Raw genomic sequence first — 25,497 nt, forward strand, 5'->3', positions numbered from 1 at the left:
ACATTTCCTATTAACTGTTCCGTTTCTCATTTCAAATATTTTTCTCTAAGTGTTTTTCAGTTCTTGAATTTTTGGTTAATTGGCTTGGCAGATTCCTTAATTATCTTCAAATGCATTGGATACTACCATCAAAATATTCGTGCATACGCTAAGTGCGTTAACATGTTGCGTCTTATTGCTTTCTCTATGTATCAATTCATAGTCAGCTATAATCTGCTATACGCAGATTAAGCTCTGCTTCCTTCCTTTTTGCCTCGATATTTTTTCCGATATGCACGTTGAGTTTGAATGTTTTCGAAGTAAAGTGCCATTGTTTCAGCGCATTGTTTCGGTGTGAAGCGATTCATTATAAAAATTGTACTGAATTGACGTTTCCAAAACATATATGATGCAATAAATCGGTTGGTAAATGTGAAAGTTATATCGGAAAATTTACCAATGAATGAATAATGGCCATTGTCTCGAGCTCAAAGCTGTGAAATTTTGACTCTGCAACGGATGTGCGCTTGGAAAAGTAAAAGATGGTGTGTAATTTTCCGTGTTCTTTCTTTTGACACAACACCGCCCAAATCTAAAAGTTCTAGTATCACAGTGCATCTTCACTTCGTCTTTATAATAGTAAATGGTCAAAACCGGTGCCTGCACTAGATTCGCTTTCAAAATTAAAAAACAGTTTATTTCCGTTTCTCAAATGTTAAATTTTTCGTCTTTTCCAATTGAATCAGTTGATGTCATCCAGGAATGACATCAATTCTATTCTTCAACTGTCATTCCTGGATGACATCAACTGATTCAATTGCTCTCGTTCCCTCCACGGCCCATGAGTTTGGTCACAGTCTTATTGATCTTTTATTAGGACAACTGAACTCAATCTTGAACTGCTCCAGAAAAGTTTTAGACCTTATTATTGTCTCGGAGCTCGCCAATGCATTCGTAACTCGAATTAGCCCTCTCTCCAATCCTGAAGACGCTTACCATCCTACACTTGAGGTTACTTTAGAAGCTTCAGCTCCATTACTGTCATGTTCCGAAATCGAACCAGCATCTTTTCGCTGTTTTCGAAGAGCTAAATTCGCAGAAATGAATAGGCATTTATCGGAACTCGACTGGTCTTTTATGGATTCAAATAATGATCCCTTACATATTGTAGAACAGTTTTATGGTATACTCTATTCTGCTTTCGATACGTTCGTTCCCTCATTTCCCTCTGCAAACGCGCCTCATAAGCCACCGTGGTTCTCTCGTACACTTTTTAAGAAATTTAAGAGAACTGGGCTCCAAGTTGACCATTCGATGTATCTAATAGCTCGTTCAAATTTCTAAGTCCACAATTCCGTATGTTACAATAGTTACATAAACAGTTGAAGAATAGAATTCGAAGACAACCCCAAGCAGTTCTACGCATTTGTTAATTCGAAACGAAAATCACAACATTTTCCATCTTGCCTTCACCTTAATACGACATCTGCCTCTAGTGACGCCGATATTGCGAACTTATTTGCAAAATTTTTTCAGTCCACGTACTCGTCTTTTAGTTACGATAACACTTTGTGGCGATCAGGTTTTGCCATCTGGCATCACTGAATAACTTCCCTGACTTTTAGAATTTAAGATTTATCCAAGAATATATTTTTTGGACACAAAAAGAGAACACAAATTTATAATATTTCATAAAGTTAACGAATACAAAATAAATTATAGTTTAAGCTTAAAGTCTTTTATATTTAATAAAGCGCACGATTGTAGCTTGGTTGTTTAGACAACCATAACTGGTGACCCCGACAATTCGAACATCTGCAATAAAAGCGAACGAAGTCCAGCTTTACGCAGAACCTCAACCCAACCTAAGACAATGCAAGACAATGAACATTTTGTCGACGCGCAGAAGCCATTGCAAATTCCTGATGCGAATGTTGTTAACTCGTTATTTGCTAAAATGGCCTTCCCTCAACTACATTCCATCACCAACATCGAAAAGTTTTTCACCAAACTGGAGAGCTGGTTCATGCTGCAAGGCCTAGGTGCACGCAAAGAGCAAGAAAAATACGCAGCAGTAATCGCGTACGCTGATCCCAAATACCTGGATCAAGTGCACGCCTTGTCAACAACCCACCACAAACGAATCCGTACTCCACCTTTAAACAAGCCATTAAGTCCAAATTCGCAGAATCAGAGATGGTGTGCCTCGACAGACTTGCGACAGGAATTCAACTCGACGGTCGTACAAGTCATCTACTCAGTCAATTGCAGCAAACTAAAGCCACCAATGATGAATCGTTTGTGCGTCGCTACTGGATCAAGCGCCTACCACCTCCGGCACGTGCAGTAATCGTAGGCCTGCTTGAAAGCTCTCCTAACACCACCCTCTCGCAACTGCTGCCGATGCTGTGATGGATTCTCTTAACTTCGACGCTTCAGACCACATGTGTGCGGTATCATAGCAAAACAGCCACCATGCTTCACAGGAGGATCGCATCACACAATTAAGTAAACGCCTGGACGACAATGACAAGATTCTGCAGCAGATCAACAACAAGCTAAGTCACCTGCTTGGCACCACAAATTAGCAACGAGGTCAGAGCTACAATCGATCGCCCAGCAACAACAATTACCAGAGCAACACACCCTCCAGGGACAATTCTTACCCTCAATTTTCCTGGTACCACAACAAGTACGCGGACAGTTCCCAACGTTGCATCCAACCGTGCTCTAAACCGAGCATATCATCAAATCCCCATCGAGGCTCGAGACATTCCCAAACGTCAATAACTACTCCTTTCGGTTTATTCGAATTCACTTACATGACTTTCGGGTTGTGCAACGCGGCACAAACATTCCAACGATACATGCATTCCGCTCTGGCAGAGATGGATTTTGTCTTAGTTTACGTCGATGACATAGCGGTTGCATCAGTCAATATGGAGCAACACCAACTTCACCTCCGCCAAGTCTTTGAACGACTACGACAATTCAACCTCACCATTAATCCAGCCAAGTGCAGCTTCGGAAAGAAGTCGATCGATTTCTTAGGCCATCACATTGATCCAAACGGCATCAAACCACTGCCAGAAAAAGATAAAGCCATCTCGGATTTCCCTCTGCCCAAAGTCGCTAAGGAGCTACGTAGGTTCTCGGCAATGATTAATTTTTACAGGCGTTTCTTGCCAAATGCAATTCAACACCAAGCACCGCTAAGCCAACTTATCCCTGGAAATAAGAATAATGATTTAACTCCAATCACTTATGCAAAATCAAAACATTTTAATAAATTTGCTCACATCCCAACAATCTAAATAATCGATGTCTTGTCTTCGAATATCCATGTGAAATGCCAATGGCGTTTCACGGCACAAACTTGAAATAACTCAATTCCTCAATGAAAACCAAATAGATGTAATGCTGCTGGCAGAAACGCATCTCATATGTAAATACAACTTCCAAATAAGAGGTTATACTTCATACTGCGCAGATCATCCGGACGGTAAGGCTCACGGAGGAACTGGAATCCTAATCAGGGAACGCATTAAGCACCACTTTCACCAGAGGTTTGCAACAAATTATTTGCAGGCTACATCTATAAAACTACAAGCAGGCAACGGCAGTATCACTATAGCCGCTGTCTATTGCCCACCGCGTTTTACAATAACTGAAGAGCAATTCTTGGACTTCTACAATTCACTCGGAGATCGCTTTATAGCAGGAGGAGATTACAACGCCAAGCACACGCACTGGGGATCAAGACTAGTGACGCCCCAAGGAAGACAACTGTATAAAGCAATCATAAATTTGAGCAACAAACTCGACTATGTCTCCCCTGGCAGCCCCACATATTGGCCAGCTGACCCCAGAAAACTCCCGGACTTAATTGACTTTGCTGTGACCAAGAACATCCCAAGAAATTTAGTCAGCGCCAAATCGCTATCGGACTTATCATCGGACCACTCGCCTGTTTTAATAACTCTCCTTCAAAGCCCGAAAGTAATCGAGCACCCCTTCAGGCTGACCTCGACTAGAACTAACTGGCTAAAGTACAAAAAGTACGTAAGTTCCCACATTGAACTAACACCACAGTTAAACATAGAGAACGAAATCGACTTCTGTGCTGATGCCCTGGAGTCTGTACTCGTGGCAACAGCCAAAATCTCAACACCAGAAGAGACAATCGTGCGTAGCAACCAATACAAAACTAATCTGCAAATCGAACAACTTGTTCGGGAAAAACGACGTCTACGACGCGTTTGGCAATCCTGCAGATCGCCCCATTCGAAGCAACTCTATAATGATGCCACCCGCAGACTCACCAAAACCCTCAAGCAAGAAGAGGAGCTTGCGCAGCGCCGGTACATCGAGAAACTGTCGCCGACCAATACAAAGCATCCTTTGTGGAGAGCTCACCCAAATTTAAGCTCTCCGATAGAATCAGTCACTCCGATTAGAAAATCCTCGGGTACTTGGGCCCGCAGTGACAAAGACAGAGCCGAAACATTTGCTTTACACCTACGAAATGTATTTCAGCCGAACGCCGCCACAAACTCTCTTCAACTACCGCCGTTTAGCTCTGAAATTGCAATTAACCCGATTTTGTTTCAAACACCTGAAATTGCTAACGTCATTAGGAAGCAAATAAAACCGAAAAAGGCTCCAGGGGCCGACCTAATAACCCCAAAAATGATAATTGAACTTCCAAACTGCGCAGTGGATGTTATAGGCAAGCTATTTAACGGGATCGCAAAACTTGGCTACTACCCCAAAAAATGGAAAAAGTCCGTGGTTATAATGATACCGAAACCTGGCAAAGACCACACAATTCCCTCATCGTACAGGCCAATAAGCTTACTATCGTGCCTGTCCAAATTACTGGAAAAATGCCTGCTCACGCGCATTACAACATATTTAAGAGAACAAAACTTAATCCCGGCACATCAATTCGGGTTTCGTGAAAGCCACGGAACCATCGAGCAAGTCAACCGGATAACTTCAGAAATTCGTACAGCCTTCGAACATCGGGAATATTGTAGTGCTAACTTTGAATGGTACGCAGATTCCCCAAGCCAGCGATGTAACATATCTCGGCGTCCACCTCGACAGACGCCTAACCTGGCGGAGGCACATTGAATGCAAGAAAGTACATCTCAGACTTAAAGCTAGCAGCCTACACTGGATTATAAATTCTCGATCACCCCTGTGTGTGGACTTTAAAGTTCTTCTCTACAACTCCACCCTCAAGCCCATTTGGACCTACGGCTCCCAGCTCTGGGGGAACGCGAGCAACAGCAACGTTGACATCATACAGCGCTCACAATCAAAAATCCTGCGAACAATCACTGGGGCACCATGGTATGTTCGGAACGAAAACATCCACAGGGATCTGGGCATACCACCGGTCAAAGATGAAATAGCAAAGCAGAAAGCGGCCTACCATAACAAGCTTACACTGCACCCAAATAATCTCGCAAGGAACCTAAGACGGGTTTCGAACAGAACTCGTCTGCATCGTAACGATCTACCAGCCCAGCAATAAATATTAGGGCCCGTTAGTCTAAATTCAGTCTACATGACTGTAAGTTAAGTTATATTCTTAAGATTTGATATACTTATTGTTAGTCTCATATAGAGAAGATTCAATAAATAAAGCATATATTTACAAAAAAAAAAAAAAAAAAAACTCCAATCACTTGGACTGCCGCAACCATCAAAAATTTCGATGAATGTAAACAAAACCTTGCAGAGGCAACATTATTTGTCCACCGAGCACCGGCTGCGCACTGTCTCTCTGTACAGATGCAAACGATTTTGCTGTGGGAGCAGTGCTTCATCAAGTCGTCGATAATCAGTTTCAACCAATGGGATTTTTCAGCGTAAAACTATCAGAAACGGAACGCAAGTATAACACATATGATCGAGAGCTGCTCGCTATATACTTCAGCATCAGACACTTTCGCGACATGCTAGAAGGAAGAACATTTGATATTCGTACAGACCATAAACCTTTGATATACGCTTTTTCTCAGAAACCGGAAAAAGCCGAAAACTCAGCCATTTGGATTTCATTAGCCTATTTACCACCTGCTATACAGGTATTCATATAGCCGGCATTGACAACACTACCGCCGATACTCTTTCTCGCATCTCAACCATCTTAAGATTTGGAGTTCCTGCTCGCATCACAACAGACCAAGGAAGACAGTTCGAGTCCAAATTGTTCCATGAATTGTCACGAATGCTAGGAATAGATCACCTTCGCACAACAGCAAATCACCCGCAAGCAAATGGAATCATAGAACGCTGGCACAGAACAGTAAAGGCAGCCATCATGTGCAAAAATTGCGTAAGTTGGCACAACTTGTGTACGGCACAACCCTTCGCCTTCCAGGAGAATTTTTTTTATCAAGAGTCCAATTTCCAACCGCAAATTGACTTCGCAAAGGAACTATAGGAAATGATGCGAGAAATTCGGCCAATACAGACGGCACATCACGACACATTTAAACCTTTCGTTTTTAAAGAGCTGGAACACGCAACTCACGTCCTGAACTTCCTAATTATTTAAATCACCTTTCCGTTATTAAGTCCGTTGCAAATAAGCTTTCCGATAGGGATCAGTTGGTAGTTCTAGGTGATTTTAATATACGTGGAGTTACTTGGTCCACCGAGGATGGATCGAATGTCTTACTACCTATAGCACAGCATGATTTTATTGACGGCCTGCTTGACATATCTCTATCTCAAGTAAACCATGTTCGAAATTCATTAGGTCGCCTACTTGATTTGTGTTTTGTATCAAATCCTGAAGGTATGTTTCTGTCCAGAGTAGCACCACTCACGCAACCTGAAGATCCATATCACCCTACAATCGAACTTTCATTTGATACGGGTAGAGTTATTGAAGAAAAATCAGAAAAATCCAAACGAATACATTGTTTTCGCAAGGCAGACTTTCTGGGGCTAAAAATTTTAATTCTGGCTTTAATTGGTTGATATTTACTTATGCAATAATATGTCCGATGCAGTTAATATTTTTTACACTGCAATAAACTCATTTTTTAATTCCTGTGTTCCGTGTTACTATCCGTCAACTTCCAATAAATCACCTTGGTTTAGCAAAGAGTTGACACACTTAAGAAATGTAAAGTCCAGACTTTTTAGGAAATATAAAAATACCGGTTCTCAATCTGTTTTTACTAGATATTTAAGTGCTCGGTCAAGATTTACCGTGCTTAATGCTCAGTGTTATAATAGTTACTTAAACCGTTGTAAGGTCCAGTTCTCTCAGGTCCCGAAACAGTTTTATAATTTCGTTAACACCAAGCGTAAATCTAATTCTTTTCCTTCCTCGCTGTCGTTCGAAAACATGACGGCAACCACAGATCAGGCAATAGCCGATTTATTTGCCCAATTTTTTCAAACGACTTACTCTACTTTAGATTAATTAACACAGCCTTATTCTTACATCATGTCCAAGTCAAACCTCATATTCTGTCCCACTTTAACAGAAAGCTCTCTTCTTTTGGATCTTCTTCGTATTAAGCCTGTTTATTCGCCAGGGCCCGATGGTATTCCTGGGTGCGTGCTTAGGTATTTCGCTAAGGCCCTGTGCAAACCTCTGCACAAGTTGTTTACCTTATCTCTAGAAACCTCCGAATTCCCAAATATTTGGAAGGAATCATTTGTTATTCCTCTTTTCAAAAAAGGTAACAAGTTAGAAGCCAATAACTACAGAGGTATTTCTAAGTTGTCAGCTATTCCTAAGCTTTTTGAAAAAATTATTACTCCTCATTTGCAGCACCTTTGCAGATCAATCATTTCTCCGTGTCAACACGGATTTATTAAACGTAGATCCACAATCACAAACCTTCTAGAGCTCACTACATTTGTGATAAAAGGCTTCAATAGTAGTTTTCAAGCAGACGTCATTTACACTGACTTTAGTAAAGCATTTGACTCTGTAAATCACTTACTTCTTATTCAAAAACTTGACCTGTTAGGTTTTCCAGTTGATCTGCTTAAATGGATTTCAAGTTATCTGAATGGCAGGTTACAAAGGGTGTTACCTCCGGTGTCCCACAAGGGAGCCATCTGGGTCCGTTACTTTTTACATTATTTATCAACGATCTTCCCTCAATTATAAGTCATTCTGGAGTACTTATGTACGCAGATGATGTTAAGTTGTGCCTGCAGTATAAGGACATTTCCTGCCATTTAGACTTGCAATCCGATCTAGATATTTTTTAAACCTGGTGCCGAGATAATTTACTAAATTTAAACGAATCCAAGTGCAAGCTGATGACTTTTTATCGGGTCAATCCGATATACGCGACTTACACATTAAGTGGCAGCTCTTTGGATAGAATAACTCTTGTAAACGATCTTGGCGTTCTCTTCGACCCTAAACTAAAATTTTCAAACCACATTTCGTCCATGGTTAATAAAGCCAGAAGAGTGCTTGGATTTATTAAAAGGTGGTCAAAAGAATTCGATGATACTTATTTGACTAAAACTTTATTTATTTCGTTAGTCCGTCCGTTTCTGGAGTATGGGTCTCCCGTCTGGAGTCCGTAATACGGAATACATATTGGTCGTATTGAATCAGTACAAAAAAACTTTCTTCTTTTTGCTTTACGGCGCCTAAACTGGGATGCAAATCTTAACTTACCTTCTTATTCTAGTAGACTTCTATTTATTAATGTACCCTCCCTAGCCAACCGTAGAACGAGGGTTGGTACTGTCTTCATTTATAACCTTATACATGGTGGTACTGACTCCCCCGACTTGGTAAGTCGGCTAAACTTTTCTGTGCCAAGTAGATTAACTAGAAATTATATAAGTTTATCATTCCACTTCATAAAAAGGGAAGCAAATCGGACATTAAAAACTACCGCGGTATTGCAAAACTGAGCACGATACCCAAGTTTTTTGAACAGCTTATTACCGCTCAGCTACAGCACCAATGCAGCTCAGTTATGTCCCCAACTGTTTGAAATTTTCATAAGTGACTTGCCTACGACGTAAAACTTTGCTTGCCATTATCGAACCCCAATTCCCATGATCTCTTGCAAGCCGATCTGAACAACCTTCATTCTTGGTGCATCCAGAATTTGCTGTTTTTAAACAACTCGAAATGAAAATTGATGTCCTTTTATCTCCTCACGTCATATTCTATTGGGCCTTTTAAGCATAAATTCCGTAACAGACCTTGGAGTGTTATTCGACCACGACTTACTTCTCCGATCACATTGTTAGTAAAGCTAAAGGGGTTTTTGCCTTTGTTAAACGTTGGTCTAAGGAATTTGAGGATCCCTATACCACGAAACACTTATATATTTCCTTGGTTCGTCCAATTCTTGAATACTGCTCGTGTGTTTGGTCTCCTCAATATACCAATCATCAAGACCTTATCGAATCGGTCCAGAAATAGTTCCTTTTGTTTGCTTTACGTGGTTTAAACTGGGAAACACATTGACACCTACCATCTTACGTGGATAGACTGCGTCTACTGAACCTGCCCTCCCTCAAGGATCATCGAACCTGCCATGGTGTCCTTCACAAATTAATAACTGGACTTGTAAATTCAACCTACCTTCTGGGTCAAATACGGTACTCCATCCCTGTAAGGTCTACTCGTCACTTTCGACCTTTTGCCCTCGATATTTGTAAGGCGAATTTAGAAGTACTTAACCCATTTCGCGTTTTATGTTCGCAACATAACGAACTGTATTTTTTGATATAGAATATATATCTGTTAATTTAATTGTAACAAACATCCTAACTCACCTGTCCACTTGATGTGAGTCGGGTACTACGTTTATGTTGGCAGATATTTGTTAACTTTAATGCAATAAATAAATAAATAAATAAAAAGTTTGGTAATAACTTTCTTATTGACCAGTTGGTCTAATATATCATCGATGAGCGGTATGGGATAATGGTCTTATAGAAATGCCCTGTTAAGTTTTCTAAAATCTATGCACAGTCTTATGTCTTCGGTTTTTTTCTTTATCAAAACTATAGGTGAAGCGTATTCTGATGCACTGGGTTTTATGTTTCTTAAATATTCATCCAGCAAATGTTGCAATTTTTCTTTTTCTGAATAAGCGAGTCGTCTTGGGGCACATCTAAATGGTTTCCATGTTTCTAATCTTAATTTTATTTGACAGTGAAGGTTCCTTTGGCATTTCTAAATCTTTAATCTCTTTTACACTACGAATTAAGTCTTGGTTATCATTTGCGCCGCATATGTAATTCGGATCTTCAGTTTCTAAGTAATTTATGCCAATCATCTCTCTAACGGTTTCTTCATAAATTTTAGCTCTCTCACTACCCGCTGGGCTGACCGTCTTACCAACCGTTTTATTAGCTGTGGGCCTAGCTGTTGCCTTTTTACTAACTGTTTGAATAACTGTAGCACTAACTGCTTGACTAACTGTATCACTTACTGTTTCACCAACAGCTTCACTAACTGTTTCACTAACTGTTTTACTAACTCTTTCACTAACCGTTTTACTAACTGTATCACTAACTGTTTTACTAACTTTTTCAAGAACTGTTTTACTAACTGTTTTACTAACTTTTTCACCAACTGTATCTCTAACTGTTTTACTAACTGTATTACTAACTGTTTTACTAAGAATTTCGATCGCATTATCTAGTATTATATTGAAATTAAGACTGCTTTACTTTTGCTTTTCATCATTATTCATTATTCTACTGTATTCAAGGTCTCTAGTTTTAGTTGACAAGCATCCATAAAATTTCTTCCCAGAATCGTGGCTCATAGACTCGGTTGGGATTAAGTAGATAGAAGTAACACTTTATTCTTTCTTTTGTAATATAACCCAAAATTGTTCCAAATATTTTCAGTTGGCTCTTATTCAGCCCGATATAGTTTTCCGAAACAGATTCCCACTTAACTGTAGTAGATAAACTTTCTAATATATCGAAAAAAATTGGTCTATGAGGAATGCTGCTAAAATATCTTACATGGTTGTTTGTGTCAAAGCGCATCTCAGGCATATCAGTGACGGCACTCCTTGGCGAAGTGCCCTTTGGAATTGCAATTGGCGCAACGTAGATTCTTGTTGCGAGCAACTCTTGCGCTCCGGGGACTGTTCAACGAAGTCTCCAAGCGCACCAAAGGCATAGGACCCTTATCATGGTCCTTCGAAGAAACGTCTCATCGTGTACGCTCCGGCAAACTGACTCCTGAGGAATATTTTTATCATTCGCCTGCATGGTTTTGTCCTCGAAATAAGTAGCAAGCCTTAACTTTAACAGTGTTGATGTTTTTTTTTTATTTCTGGCATTTTTGAGGTTATTGCCGATGACGTCATGAATTTGGCGAATAAGATGAGTTTTGTTCTTGTTGGCGTCGTCGATTTCGGTATGAATACGATGTAGTACGGCCATGCTTGCATCTATTTCGTCGCTCATTTTATGTAATGTTGCTTTTCCGGCATTTACAAGGGCGAGCTGCTCCATACCGAAACATTGTGACGTCATTTCTTCCTGTGGCTCGCCAGATCCTCCGGAAACAAAGGCTGCAGATGCGCTTTTTACTCCGTTTTTGCGCCAGAAGTTTGTCGGATACATTTTATCTCTTAGTGCTAACTGTATTTATAAGTGACGTATACGCAAATACCCTAGCTACCAAACCCTACATACAACCTGTATATCCAGAGATACCCATTATTCCAATTGTCAATAACATAAGCCCAGAGCCTACTATTGCAGTTATTCAAATCAATCCGACATAAACATATAACAATTGTCAATAACATAAGTCCAGAGCCTACTATTACAGTTATTCAAATCAATCCAACATAAACATTTAACCCCTCAGACAGAAATCTTTCCCACGCCTTCGATCGGCGGCATCCGAATTATAAACACTTCACACGCCTTTATCGACGACGGCAGACATAAACAATATTCAGACCTTTAAACAAAGGGTCCAGCCTGAGAACCCATTCGTCAGCATAAAAGCTTTGGCCAATCCAAATTAATTAAACAAAAGATGCAGCCTAGAAACCAACCCATCAGGCCACAGTTTTGACCAATCAAAATTATCTAATCAAAGTCCACTTTCGCTGCTCGCGCGCTGTCACCGGTAGAAGCCATAGTTATAAGAATAATGCATTTTGTAAAATCAGTTTAAGATTGGGGATCTAACTTGAAAGAACTTTACCAATAAAGACTCCGCTATATATTAAAATAAAAATCGTTTTTATACCCGTTACTCGTAGAGTAAAAGGGTATATTGTATTCGTGCAAAAGTATGTAACAGCTAGAAGGAAGCTTTTCCGACCCTATAAAGTATATATATTCTTGAACAGGGTCACTAGCCGAGTCGATATAGCCATGTCCGTCTGTCCGTCTGTCTGTCCGTCCGTATGAACGCTGAGATCTCGGAAACTATAAAAGCTAGAAGATTAGCATTTTGCATGCAGATTCTAGGAGTTCCTACGCAGCGCAAGTTTGTTTCAAAATGGTGCCACGCCCTCTTTAACGCCCACAATCGCGTATATACGATTTTAAAAATTTAAATATTTCGGAAAAGTAAAAATGCAGTTTTATTGTGTTTATCAATACCTATCGAAATGTAGAAGAAATTTCAAATCGAACCATTCGTTAAAAAGTTATGCGTGATCAAAGTTTCTATCTCCATCTCCCTCGCACTCCCTTTACCTGAGTAACGGGTATCTGATAGTCGGGGCACCCGACTATAGCGTTCTTTCTTGTTTTTTAATATATTCCGAACCGAAAAACATAATTGGCGCAGCCGGTAGGATACAAGTAATATCCTCGCGAGTGACTACCTAAAAAGGAATTAAAAAAATTACTTCGCGAAAATAAAACATTATTTGTATCCGCAAAACGAACTTACTTAAAAAAAAAATTTTTTTTTAAACAACATTAGTTAAATCACGAATGAGGATTTCTAGTGTCTAAACCAGTGAAAATAATCTAAATTATTTCGCCTAAATACAACAATTAAAAAAAAAACATTAAATATGGATCTGCCATCAACATCAGCAGCAGCAGCAGCCGTAGCCGCAGCATCAAAAGCTGCACAAACCCTTTCAGAGTATCAATGAACCATTTCCTTCTGCAACTGAAGCAGATAAATAAATTTAATGGAGACCCACTCTATTTGGGTCTCTTCATAAAAGAAGTCGATGAATTAGTCTACCATTATCCTACAGCATCAGAAGGCCAAAATCAAATTATACAAGCAGCCATCAGGAATCTCCTAGTTGGACAAGCCCTATCACTCTTGATGAGAAATGTACCACAGGACAGGAAGGAATTGAGAAGCCTACTTATCGGCGAGTTCAACAGCGCAACGCCTCCACATCGAATGATAGCTGAATTACGTGAGACTAAATATAAAAATAACAGACAAGTAGAATTTGTTGTAAACTTAGCTTAGATAATAATCCGTCAAACACAGTTCTAGTTTCGAGGACATTGAGTGATACATTAGCTGAAGTGATTCGTGAAAAATTACCAGTAAAAACTTTTATTACGTTGAGCAAATTTGATATTTCAACTCCTCTGTAGGAATGTTTGAAGAAAAATCCATAAATAATCGTTCGTATATGTCCCAAAACTCTCAGGAAGACTATGAATTTCAAGATTTTAAAACATCAAAATCATTCTCAAATACAAAACCCAACTATCATTCAGATAATAACCAAGGGGGTAGATTCCAAAATAATAATTATCAAAACAAATATAACAACAATCAGCAGAGACAGAATAAGTTCGACTCTAATAGAAGTTGGGGTAACAACAATATTTATAATACATCAGGAAATAATTATTATCCTAAAAATTCTCAAAATAATCAAGGACAGGGTAACCAGAGTACTCAAAGTACCAATATTCCCCAAAAACGTCCCCGAGTTTCAGAATCAGATCAACAACGCAAGTCTGAACCAATGGACACATTTGAAAATTTTCAGACAACAGCCTCGGACGAAACACAACAGCCATAAAAATCAAAATTGATAATAAACTATGCCTCTGTCTTATCGATACAGGATCAAGCATAAATTTAATTAACAAAAACTTCTTTGAATACCCAATTAAAAATAATTCTACTAAAATTGAAACTATAGGTGAATCTGTAATTTTGAATAAATATATCCAGTTTAGTATCCCAAAATTATTTTCATCTAAACAAACATTTTATATAAACCACTTTTCAAATCATTATGACATTCTTATTGGAAGAAAAATTCTAAAAGAATCATCAGCAAAAATTGATTTTATGAAAAACACCATTGAATTAAATAAATATAAATTCCCAATGGTAAATATAACGGAAAAACCTAAACAAACTTTTTCAAATATAGTAGACGATGAGGAATATATTTATGCCTTACAAACAGATTTATCTGACAATAACATAAGAGACGATCACTTAAATAATGAAGAAAAAACTGAACTTCATTATTTAATGTCAAAATATTTTGATATTCAGTATCATGAAGGTGAAAATTTGACTTTCACGAACGAAATCAAACACGTTATTAAAACAAAACATGAAGAACCAATTTATAGGAGACCATTTAGCTATCCTTATATTTACGATACAGAAGTAGAAAAACAAATTGAAGAAATGATAAGACAAGGTATTATCAGAAAATCAAAATCTCCTTATTGCAGTCCAATTGTAATGGTACCCAAGAAAAGGGATGCATCGGGCATACCCAAATTTCGTATGGCTATCGATTACAGAGGATTGAACGAAGTAACTATTAATGACAAATTCCCTATTCCGAACATGGACGAAATCTTAGACATGTTAGGGAAATGTCAATATTTTACAACATTAGATCTTGCTAAAGGGTTCCATCAAATTGAAATGGACCCAGACTCTATTCAAAAAACTGCATTTTCCACTAAGAAAGTTCACTATGAATATACTAGAATGCCCTTTGGTCTTAAAAACGCACCTGCTACATTTCAGAGTTGTATGAATAATGTATTACATGACATAATAGGTACCCATTGTCTAGTTTATTTAGACGACATTGTTATATTTTCTACCTCTTTACAAGAGCACATTCAATCTCTTAAAAAAGTATTCGAACGTCTTCGCAGATCAAATCTCAAACTACAATTAGATAAATGTGAATTTATGAAACGAGAAACGGAATTCTTAGGTCACATAATTTCAACCGAAGGAATCAAAGCAAATCCAAATAAAATTCAAGCTATTCAAGATTTTAAAATTCCAAACTCTCCAAAACAAATAAAATAATTTTTAGGCCTTTGTGGATTTTATCGAAAATTTATAAAAGACTTCGCAAAAATTGCAAAACCAATGACTCTTTGCTTAAAGAAAGGATCAAAAATAAATATAAGCGATCCTAATTCCAATGAAGCGTTTGAAAAATTAAAAACTTTAATAAGTAACGATCCAATTCTCATTTATCCAGATTTTGAAAAGAAGTTCGATTTAACTACAGATGCAAGCAATTATGCATTAGGTGCAGTTCTATCCCAAGAAGGCAAACCCATTTGTTTTGCCAGTAGAACATTAAATGAACATGAGTTAAATTATGCAGCTATTGAAAAAGAATTATTAGCTATTGTATGGGCGACTAAGTATTTCCGCCCCTATCTCTTCGGAAGAAGTTTTAAAATATGCTCTGACCATAAACCGCTTGTTTGGTTACATAACATAAAAGAACCTAATATGAAATTACAACGTTGGAAAATAAAACTTAGAGAGTTTGACTAAATATATAATAGTACATTAAAGGAAAAGAGAATTACGTAGCAGATGCTTTGTCAAGGATTACAAAGAAAGAAACTAAAGATAACAAAATTGAAGAAGTATTTCAAAATGAAGACGATTTAGATACTACTGCAGCAACGGTGCATAGTGCACAAGAAGATAACAGTGATTGCATACAAATTACCGAACGACCAGTTAACGTTTATAATCACCAACTTATATTTGAAAAGGGAAATCAAGACACTAACGAACTTACTCACTACTTTAATAAAACTATTAATAAAATAATTTACAGTGACATGACTGAAATCTTAGCAAAAGACATAATTATAAAATTTATATGTGGACACAATTTTGTTATGTACATTAATAATGACGAAGACTTTGCTATTTTTCAACGAGCCTATATGAAATTGAAATCTTGGCATGACTGAAATCTTGGCAAAAGACATAATTATAAAATTTATATGTGGACACAATTTGGTTATGTACATTAATAATGACGAAGACTTTGCTATTTTTCAACGAGCCTATATGAAATTAATTAAACCAAATACTGGAACGAAATTAATGAAAACTTCAGTTATACTTCCCAACTTGCCCACATATGCAGACTTTCACGAGAAAATATTAGAAATACATGAAAAGACAATACATCAAGGTATAAAAAAAACTTATGACGATTTTAAAACTAAATACTATTTCCCAGACGCACAAAAACTTATTCAAAACATTATTAATAAATGTGAAATTTGTAATTTATGCAAAGCAGAGCACAGAAAAGTTGCTCTTCCTTTTGAAAAAACTCCAGAAACCAAAAATATTCGCGATAAATATGTTATAGACTATTATTTTATTGACGAACGTAAATTTTTAACATGTATCGACATTCATTCAAAATTCATTTCTATTATTGAAACCAAAACGACAGATTGGATTGAAAGTAAAAAAGCTCTTCTAAAAATTTTTAGTATGATAGGTAAACCAAAAACAATTAAAATGGATCAAGATCCTGGCCTAATATCTAAATCATTACAAAATTGGTTAAAAAAGGAAAATATCAATATTGAAATAACAACTAGCAAGAATGGTATAGCCGACATAGAAAGGGTCCATAAAACAATGAATGAAAAGCTTAGAATTATCAATACACTTACAGACGCAGAAGATAAATTAATGAATATAGAAAAAGCAACATACGTTTATAATCATGAAATAACCCATGATGCCACAGGTAAAACTCCTGCCGAAATATTTCTTTATGGCATAAAACCGAACAAAAATATACAAAAACGGAAAGAATACAAGATAGATAAAATTAATAAAAACCGCGCGGAACATGAAATAGATTTGGAATATACTAAAGTTGAAAAAGAAATGAAACGTAAAGCTAAATTAGTAAGCCCATTCAAAAAGACAGGAACATTAGAACAAAAAGATGAAAAACACTGGCAAGAAACTAATAGGGGTCATAAAGTAATAAAACACAGAAGTGAATTCAAAAAAGCTTAAATGGATAATCTCTCTCATCATTCCAGGGAGACTGACAGTACTAACTCTGATACTGAAATTGATCATTATACTGACATGGACGAAAATACTATTGATAACAGCTCAACAAATTAGCATTACACCCATTACTTCGAACAACGGTTATTTACTTCTGAACACAGGGACTATAAAAATACCTCTAAATTATGAACACCATATGATTAAAATAAATCAAACTAAAATATTTGAAACATATCAAGATTTTATAAAATCTCAAGATTTTAAACACGTACCGGAAATTGCTTTAACATTAAAACAATTAAAACATGAAATCAAGGAAATTACTTCGTCACAAAGACAAAAACGGGGATTAATCAACTTTGTAGGAATAGCTTACAAATATCTATTTGGAACATTAACTGAAGATGATAAAAAGGAGTTGGAAGATAAACTAGAAAACTTACAGGAAAAAATAATTGAAAACAAAGAATTTAATGACATAATTCAAATAATAAACGAGCAATCCAAACATATAAACAGACTCGTAAGAGATGAAGAAGAGGAAGATGCTTTGCACATTTTTAGATACTCCCTAAATATATTTCTAGAATACATTGAGGATTTACAAATGAGTTTACAATTAACAAGAGTAGGAATATTTAATCCTAAAATATTAAAACATGAAAAGTTAGAGAACATAAACGAAGAAAAATTACTATCAATCAAAACTTCAGCTTGGTTAAGCAGTCAAACTAAAGACACTTTTATTCTAGCCCATATACCCACTTCATTTAAAGAAACACAAAAATATAGAATTATAAAATACCCAGATAATATCGGACGACAAATTGACATTAATGACAATTATGAATATTTTATAAACAACGAAAAAAGGTATTTTACTTGGAAAATTCACCAAATTCATTAACAACTATATTAGACCAAAAATTTATAATCACGGATCAATGTATCTCTCAAATCCGTACTAATCAATTAGCAAAATGTCAACACACTTTTGTATCAGAAAATGAATCTGTAAAATACATTGAACCTAACATCATTATTACTTATAATTTAAGTGAAACACAAATTAAGCAAGATTGCGAAATGTTCAACAAAACAATTCAGGGTAACAATCTAATACAATTAAGTCAATGCTCCTTAGAAATAAGAGATATAAAATTTACAACTTCAAAGAATATAAATGAATATAAAATTATATTATCCAGCACTAATGTTACTTTATATGAACCAATACGATTGTTAAAACTTAAAAATTCTATTACCCATCAACAAAAACAAGAATCAATCTATAAGTGGATTGTTTTTACGATATTAATAATTATACTTTTAAGCATCACAACTTACATCATATTTACCTATAGGCGCCTAGCCAACAAAAAAGAAATTTTGTTTAAGTTCAACAAGGATGTTGAATCTTCTAAAGGAGGGGCGAGTGACGTATACGCAAATACCCTAGCTACCAAACCCAACATACAACCTGTATATCCAGAGATACCCATTATTCCAATTGTCAATAACATAAGCCCAGAGCCTACTATTACAGTTATTCAAATCAATCCGACATAAACATTTAACAATTGTCAATAACATAAGTCCAGAGCCTACTATTACAGTTATTCAAATCAATCCAACATAAACATTTAACCCCTCAGACAGAAATCTTTCCCACGCCTTCGATCGGCGGCATCCGAATTATAAACACTTCACACGCCTTTATCGACGACGGCAGACATAAACAATATTCACCCTTTAAACAAAGGGTCCAGCCTGAGAACCCATTCGTCAGCATAAAAGCTTTGGCCAATCCAAATTAATTAAACAAAAGATGCAGCCTAGAAACCTTCCCATCAGGCCACAGTTTTGACCAATCAAAATTATCTAATCAAAGTCCACTTTCGCTGCTCGCGCGCTGTCACCGGTAGAATCCATAGTTATAAGAATAATGCATTTTGTAAAATCAGTTTAAGATTGGGGATCTAAGTTGAATGAACTTTACCAATGAAGACTCCGCTATATATTAAAATAAAAATCGTTTTTTTTTAATATATTCCGAACCGAAAAACATAATTTATATGCAAGGAAGAGATAACAGTATAATGCTTAAGTCTAACGGGGAATTGATCTTACAGTAATATAATGGTCTTATTGCGTAAATATCTAAATGTATATGGTACAGTGGACCTCATATGTATCTATACACCATAAAGGGTTGTTTAGTTTATTTGGACGACATTATAATTTTTTCAACTTCATTGAAAAAACACATTTTGTCCTTATATAAAGTATTTGGATGGTTAAGGGAAGCAATTTTATAACTCCAGTTGGATAAATGTGAGTTCATGAGGAAAGAAACGGAATTACTTGGACATATTATAACAACAAACGGCATTAAACATAACCCTACAAAAACAAACAATGTAACACAATTTTCATTACCAAAAACGTCAAAAAAGTCAGAACCACCGAACCGCGTAGACGTGTCTTTTTGCTCGCCCTGCTGAAAGACTTCCAAAAATCTACAAAGTGACCACCAAAACTAAGAAAAATAGCGAAAAGACGCTGGCAGCAATGCCATATCCCAAGGTCAACATCTCCTTGTGATTAAAACTAAATTTAAAACCGATCTAGCTAATCAAATCAATTAAAAATGTCGAACGCAAATAAAATATTAACAAGTGCAACCGGTAAAGCCACGAAGCCAAGTCGCGATCGGCAACAAATACAACTAGACGAACGACGGCTGTCTTCTGCACGGAACAATGCTTACATTTCAATTGACTCATCGGAGGCAACAACAAAATTAACGTCACTGACCGCTACCGAAAGAGCCCGCTCACTGTCACCAGCGATTTTATGCTCAAGCAGCGCTGCCGTTACTCAGTCGTGGAGTTCACAATGCCCGTCACCTCTCTCTCTCATCGATGCACCGATGCGCCCACCAGCACTGTACCCTCTCTTACTACAGCAACGTCAACGACAACAACAACTTTAACGTCTGCGGCTACCCAGTGGCCTATCTCAACACCACAAGTAAAACTTTGCTCTACTGACCCTCTTACGAATAATACTCTCGTACAGACGGGGATCGATCGGTATGTACAAATAAAAAGAAAGCTTAGTCCACAAAAAAACGTAAACTCAAATTGGCCAAAAGTACCAAAAACTTTAGGCAACACACGAACATCCGAAAACAGATTTGCCATACTTGGCGAGACCGAAGAAGACAAGGGTCAGGCGCCTCAAGTCATGAAAGCTGTAAAGCCACCGCCAATATATATTAGGAAACACAACAGTGTCGATCTGATTAATAAGCTTAAACAAGTAATCGGGCCTAACCACTTCTATATCAATACCCTAAAAAGAGGAAACATATTAGAAACAAAACTCCAGGTTAACAACGAAGACAACTTCCGTTCTGTAACAAGATATCTCGACAATGAGCTTATAAATTACTACACTTACCAACTAAAAAGTAAGAAAGGCCTACAAGTTGTACTTAAAGGAATAGAATCGACTGTTGCGGTAGCAGAAATAGCTGAAGGCCTCACGGAAAATGGCTTCGACGTTAAGCACATCGTAAACATAGTGAACAGGGATAAAATTCCCCAACCACTGTTTAAGATTGAGCTGGCCCCAGAGACGAAACCTCTAAAGAAAAATGCAGTGCATCCTATTTACAATCTGCAATATCTCCTTCACCGAAGAATCACCGTAGAGGAACCGCATAAGCGGAACGGCCCCGTACAGTGTACAAACTGCCAGGAGTTCGGGCATACAAGAACCTACTGCACCCTGCGTCCAGTTTGTGTCGCCTGTGGAGATTTGCATTGCATTGAAGCATGCCTGGGAAACAAAGAAGACCCTACTCTGAGGAAATGCAGTAATTGTGGGGGAAATCATACTGCCAACTACCGGGGCTGTCCCGTCTACAAAGAACTCAAGAGCCGCCTAAATCAGAGACGCAGTAATCCACTCGCGGCTCAACACTCTGCCCAACCAAACATCTTCACCCCATCAACAACCACTCCTGGTGTCTCCTTTGCCAACGCACTCCGCTACCCTGGAATCTCACAAACATCTACCGCCCAACCTGCAGCATTGCGTCCACAGCCACCCATATCAAACCTAAATGATTTTCCGCTCTTAAGCCAAAATGGCCAAACAACAAGTCAACCTTCTACGCAGCAAAACCAAACTCTTCCCCCACAAACACTTAGCGGTCTAGAATCTACACTAGCTACTCTTGCAAACGTCATGATGACGATTCAAAGTTCCCTTCAAGAACTACTGCGAAACCAGAGCCTTCTAATGGAACTGCTGATCAAACAAAAGTCTGTATAAATGGACTCCTTAAGAATATGCTTCTGGAACGCAAACGGCGTTTCCCGGCACAAAAACGAACTCCTACAGTTTCTAAACAGCCACAATATCGATATCATGCTACTTTCTGAAACCCATCTAACTAATAAAAACTACTTCCATATCATCGGATATATATTCCACGCGACCAACCACCCGGACGGTAAAGCACACGGAGGTACCGGTATACTCATTAAACAACGCATAAAACATCATCCCTTGGAGACATTCGCTACTAACTACCTACAGGCCACATCCCTACGTATAAACCTAATTGGCGGCCCACTTACCCTATCCGCCATATATTGCCCCCCACGCTTCAGTATTGCAGAAAATGAGTTTATGAACTTCTACAACTCACTAGGACGCTGCTTTATAGCTGCCGGTGATTATAACGCAAAGCATCCCCACTGGGGATCTCGTCTTATCAACCCCAAAGGCCGCCAATTATACAACGCTATTATCACTCCTGGTAATGCGCTTGACTTTGTCTCACCAGCTAGGCCTACATACTGGCCCACAGATCCAAATAAACAACCTGACATTATCGATTTCGCTGTTATTAGAAGAGTCTCGCACAGGCTGATAAACATAAAAACCTTAGAAGAGCTTACATCGCACCATTCGCCAGTTCTCCTCTGTCTATCTGAACAGCCGCAGCTTCTGGAACGCCCCCAACATCTAACATCAAACAAAACAAACTGGCTGAAGTACAAAAAATATGTAAGTGCACACATCGAACTTGATCCTGAAATTTCCTCTGAATCTGACATTGACAAGTCGCTTAAACACCTCACGGACGTAATGTCCTCTGCCGCCAAACATTCTACGCCAGAACCCTCATCCACAAACCCGCTAAGAACTGGACGCTCAAGTATCCAGATCGAGTCTCTCCTACTTGAAAAACGTAGACTTCGCAGAGACTGGCAGACTCATCGGTCCCCAGCTACTAAGAAAAGACTTAATGAAGCATCTCGAAAATTGTCGAAGGCCCTCTCTACCGAAAATAACCAGGCCCAACGGGCCTACATTGCGAAACTATCCCCGACGGGTAATAAATTCCCACTATGGAGAGCGCACCCAAACATGCAGCCACCAATAGATCCCGATTGGCCAATTCGATCACAAACAGGTGCCTGGGCGCGCAGTGACGAAGAAAGAGCTAACACCTTTGCCCATCACTTGCAAAACGTCTTCAAGCCCCACCCGTCATCCAACCAATTCACTCTACCGAATGTCTCGCTAGCGTCGCCGTCCTCCCCAGTCACCCTTGAAACCAGCACAATACTTAAGGCTATTAAAGAACACATAAACCCAAAAAAGGCTCCTGGTCACGATTTTATTTCTCCAAAAATGATAATTGAATTACCTGCATGCGCAGTCAGATGCATCGCATTTATATTTAACTCAATATTGAAATGGGGCTACTTTCCTGACCAATGGAAAAAGTCTGTCATTACAATGATCCCGAAGCCAGGAAAAGACAAATCCCAGCCTTCCTCGTACCGGCCCATCAGTCTGCTCCCATGTCTATCAAAGCTATTTGAAAAACTGCTTCTTGTTCATCTAGTAACACATCTGCAAAACAACAGAACGATCCCTCTGCACCAATTCGGATTTAGGGAAAAGCATGGAACTATCGAACAGGTAAACCGCTTAACATCTGAAATTCGCACGGCTTTCGAACACAAGCAATATTGCAGTGCCTTATTTCTGGACGTATCACAGGCATTTGATCGCGTCTGGATCGACGGTCTGGTATACAAAATCAAAACCCTCCTACCGGAAAACACTCACAAGTTGCTTGAGTCATACCTCAGAAACAGAGTTTTCACCGTGAGATGTAAAACCTTTACTTCAACCATCCGTAACATCGAAGCTGGAGTACCCCAAGGAAGTGTGCTTGGACCAATCTTGTACATCATTTACACGGCAGACATTCCAACAAGCCGCCAGACCCTCATCTCAACCTTTGCTGACGACACTGCCATTGTCAGCCGCTCGAAATGCCCAAAAACAGCTACAGCCCATTTAAAAGAACACCTGGTAGCTGTAGAAAAATGGCTCGCAGACTGGCGTATCAAAGTCAATGAGCAAAAGTGTAAGCACATTACATTTACACTAAACTTGTCGAAATGCCCACCACTGACGCTAAACAACAAGCCGGTTCCACAAGCAGACGAAGTCACCTATCTCGGCATACACCTAGACAGGAGGCTTACCTGGAGAAAGCATATAGAAGCAAAGAAGACCCATTTAAAACTAAAGGCCAGCAGCCTTCACTGGCTCATGAACTACCGCTCCCCCCTTCCACTCGAATATAAAGTACTACTGTATAACTCGTGCTTAAAGCCGATCTGGACCTACGGTTCCGAGCTCTGGGGAAACGCAAGCAGCAGCAATATAGAAATTATTCAAAGAGTACAATCAAAGACCCTACGAACAATAACTGGAGCCCCCTGGTACATCCGCAATGCAAACATCCAGAGAGACCTGGATATAAATCCCGTAAAAGAAGAAATTGTTTCCAGAAAAATTAAATATGAAGCCAGATTATCAAATCACCCAAACCTGCTTGCCAGACAACTCAACCGGCTAAGCTATCATTCCCGTCTACAGCGGAATGATTTCCCATCCCTTCTTCAATAACATAAGTTAACGTAACATAGATTAAGATTTGAAAACTTATTGTTAGTCTCTTAAGTAATAGAGAAGATCCAATAAATAAGAATAAAGTATTTAAAAAAAAAAAAAACGTCAAAACAGATCAAATCATTTTTAGGATTATGCGAATTTTTTCGTAAATTCATACCTGGTTTTGCAAACATAGATCAAACTATGATAATCATGATCCTTTTAGAATACTGTGTACTATTTCTACTACTGACTTTTTGCCAATCTTAAAAGCATTAATTTTATCTTATTTAGCCCCAAATTAGTATTAGCATTTTGTTTCGTATGCTTTCTAATTTAGTCTGTCCGTTTCCTTTTTCACTTCTCACGATCTCGTTTTTACGCCCATTTGGGAATAGGGCTCCGCGCGTAACAAGCACTGCTTGGTATCGTAAGGGCAACTTGTTTGTGCTGATAATAGTGCATTAAAGTCAAAAAACAAAAAAAAATTAATTTACATTTATATTGAAAAAGGTGCAAAATTGGATGTTAAATATAAAGCGCAACAATAGAAAAGGAAGTCTTAGCAATAATTTGGGCAACTAAATATTTTAGATCATATTTTTCGGAAGATCTTTAGAAATACTTAGTGATCTCACAAACCTCTTGTTTGGCTTTATAACATCAAGAAAGCAAACTTAAAGTTACAACGGTGGAAAATTAAATTAAATGAATTTTACTGTAAAATAAAATACCTTCTCGGTAAAGAAAACTGCACTTTCTCGAACCTAGATTAAAGTAAACATGTTTGGAGAAGTACATAGCTGATAGCGTAAACGCAACTGTACATAGTGCTGAAGAAGACAACCAAAATTACATTAGTATAACTGAACGACATCTAAACGACCTCTTGCCAAGACAGTAAATTAAAAATTGAGAATTATTAGTACCGAAGAAAACATATAAGACCGCTTTACTAAATTTGAAACAATTCATTACATAAGTAATCATAAAACAAAACAAAATACAACAAATAGAAAAGCAGCAGAAATTTTCTTATATATTTTTTTTTGAAACACAACCAAAAAAAATTAACAAAATAAACAAATTAAACGAAAATCGAAACCAAATTTTTTTAATATTCCCAAGACAACTTTTGGAAAAGTTTCAAGCAGATAGCTTCAAACCTGAGGGACTAGTTTGTGTAATAATATAATAATAATAAAAATAATATTTTAACAAAAAATACTTTTGATAAAATTTAT

The 25,497-nt window shown here is 37.9% G+C and overlaps 1 protein-coding gene across 1 annotated transcript in view; it reads right to left on the reverse strand.

Annotated features, from left to right (window-relative positions):
* The window catches only part of LOC108043625, a 168,023-nt gene that overhangs the window by 89,078 nt on the left and 53,448 nt on the right, over positions 1 to 25,497 (reverse strand). The window lies entirely within an intron of this gene.

The sequence above is a fragment of the Drosophila rhopaloa genome, unplaced genomic scaffold (assembly GCF_018152115.1).
Source record: "Drosophila rhopaloa isolate 14029-0021.01 unplaced genomic scaffold, ASM1815211v1 contig_36, whole genome shotgun sequence".
Taxonomy (NCBI): Eukaryota; Metazoa; Arthropoda; class Insecta; order Diptera; family Drosophilidae; genus Drosophila; species Drosophila rhopaloa.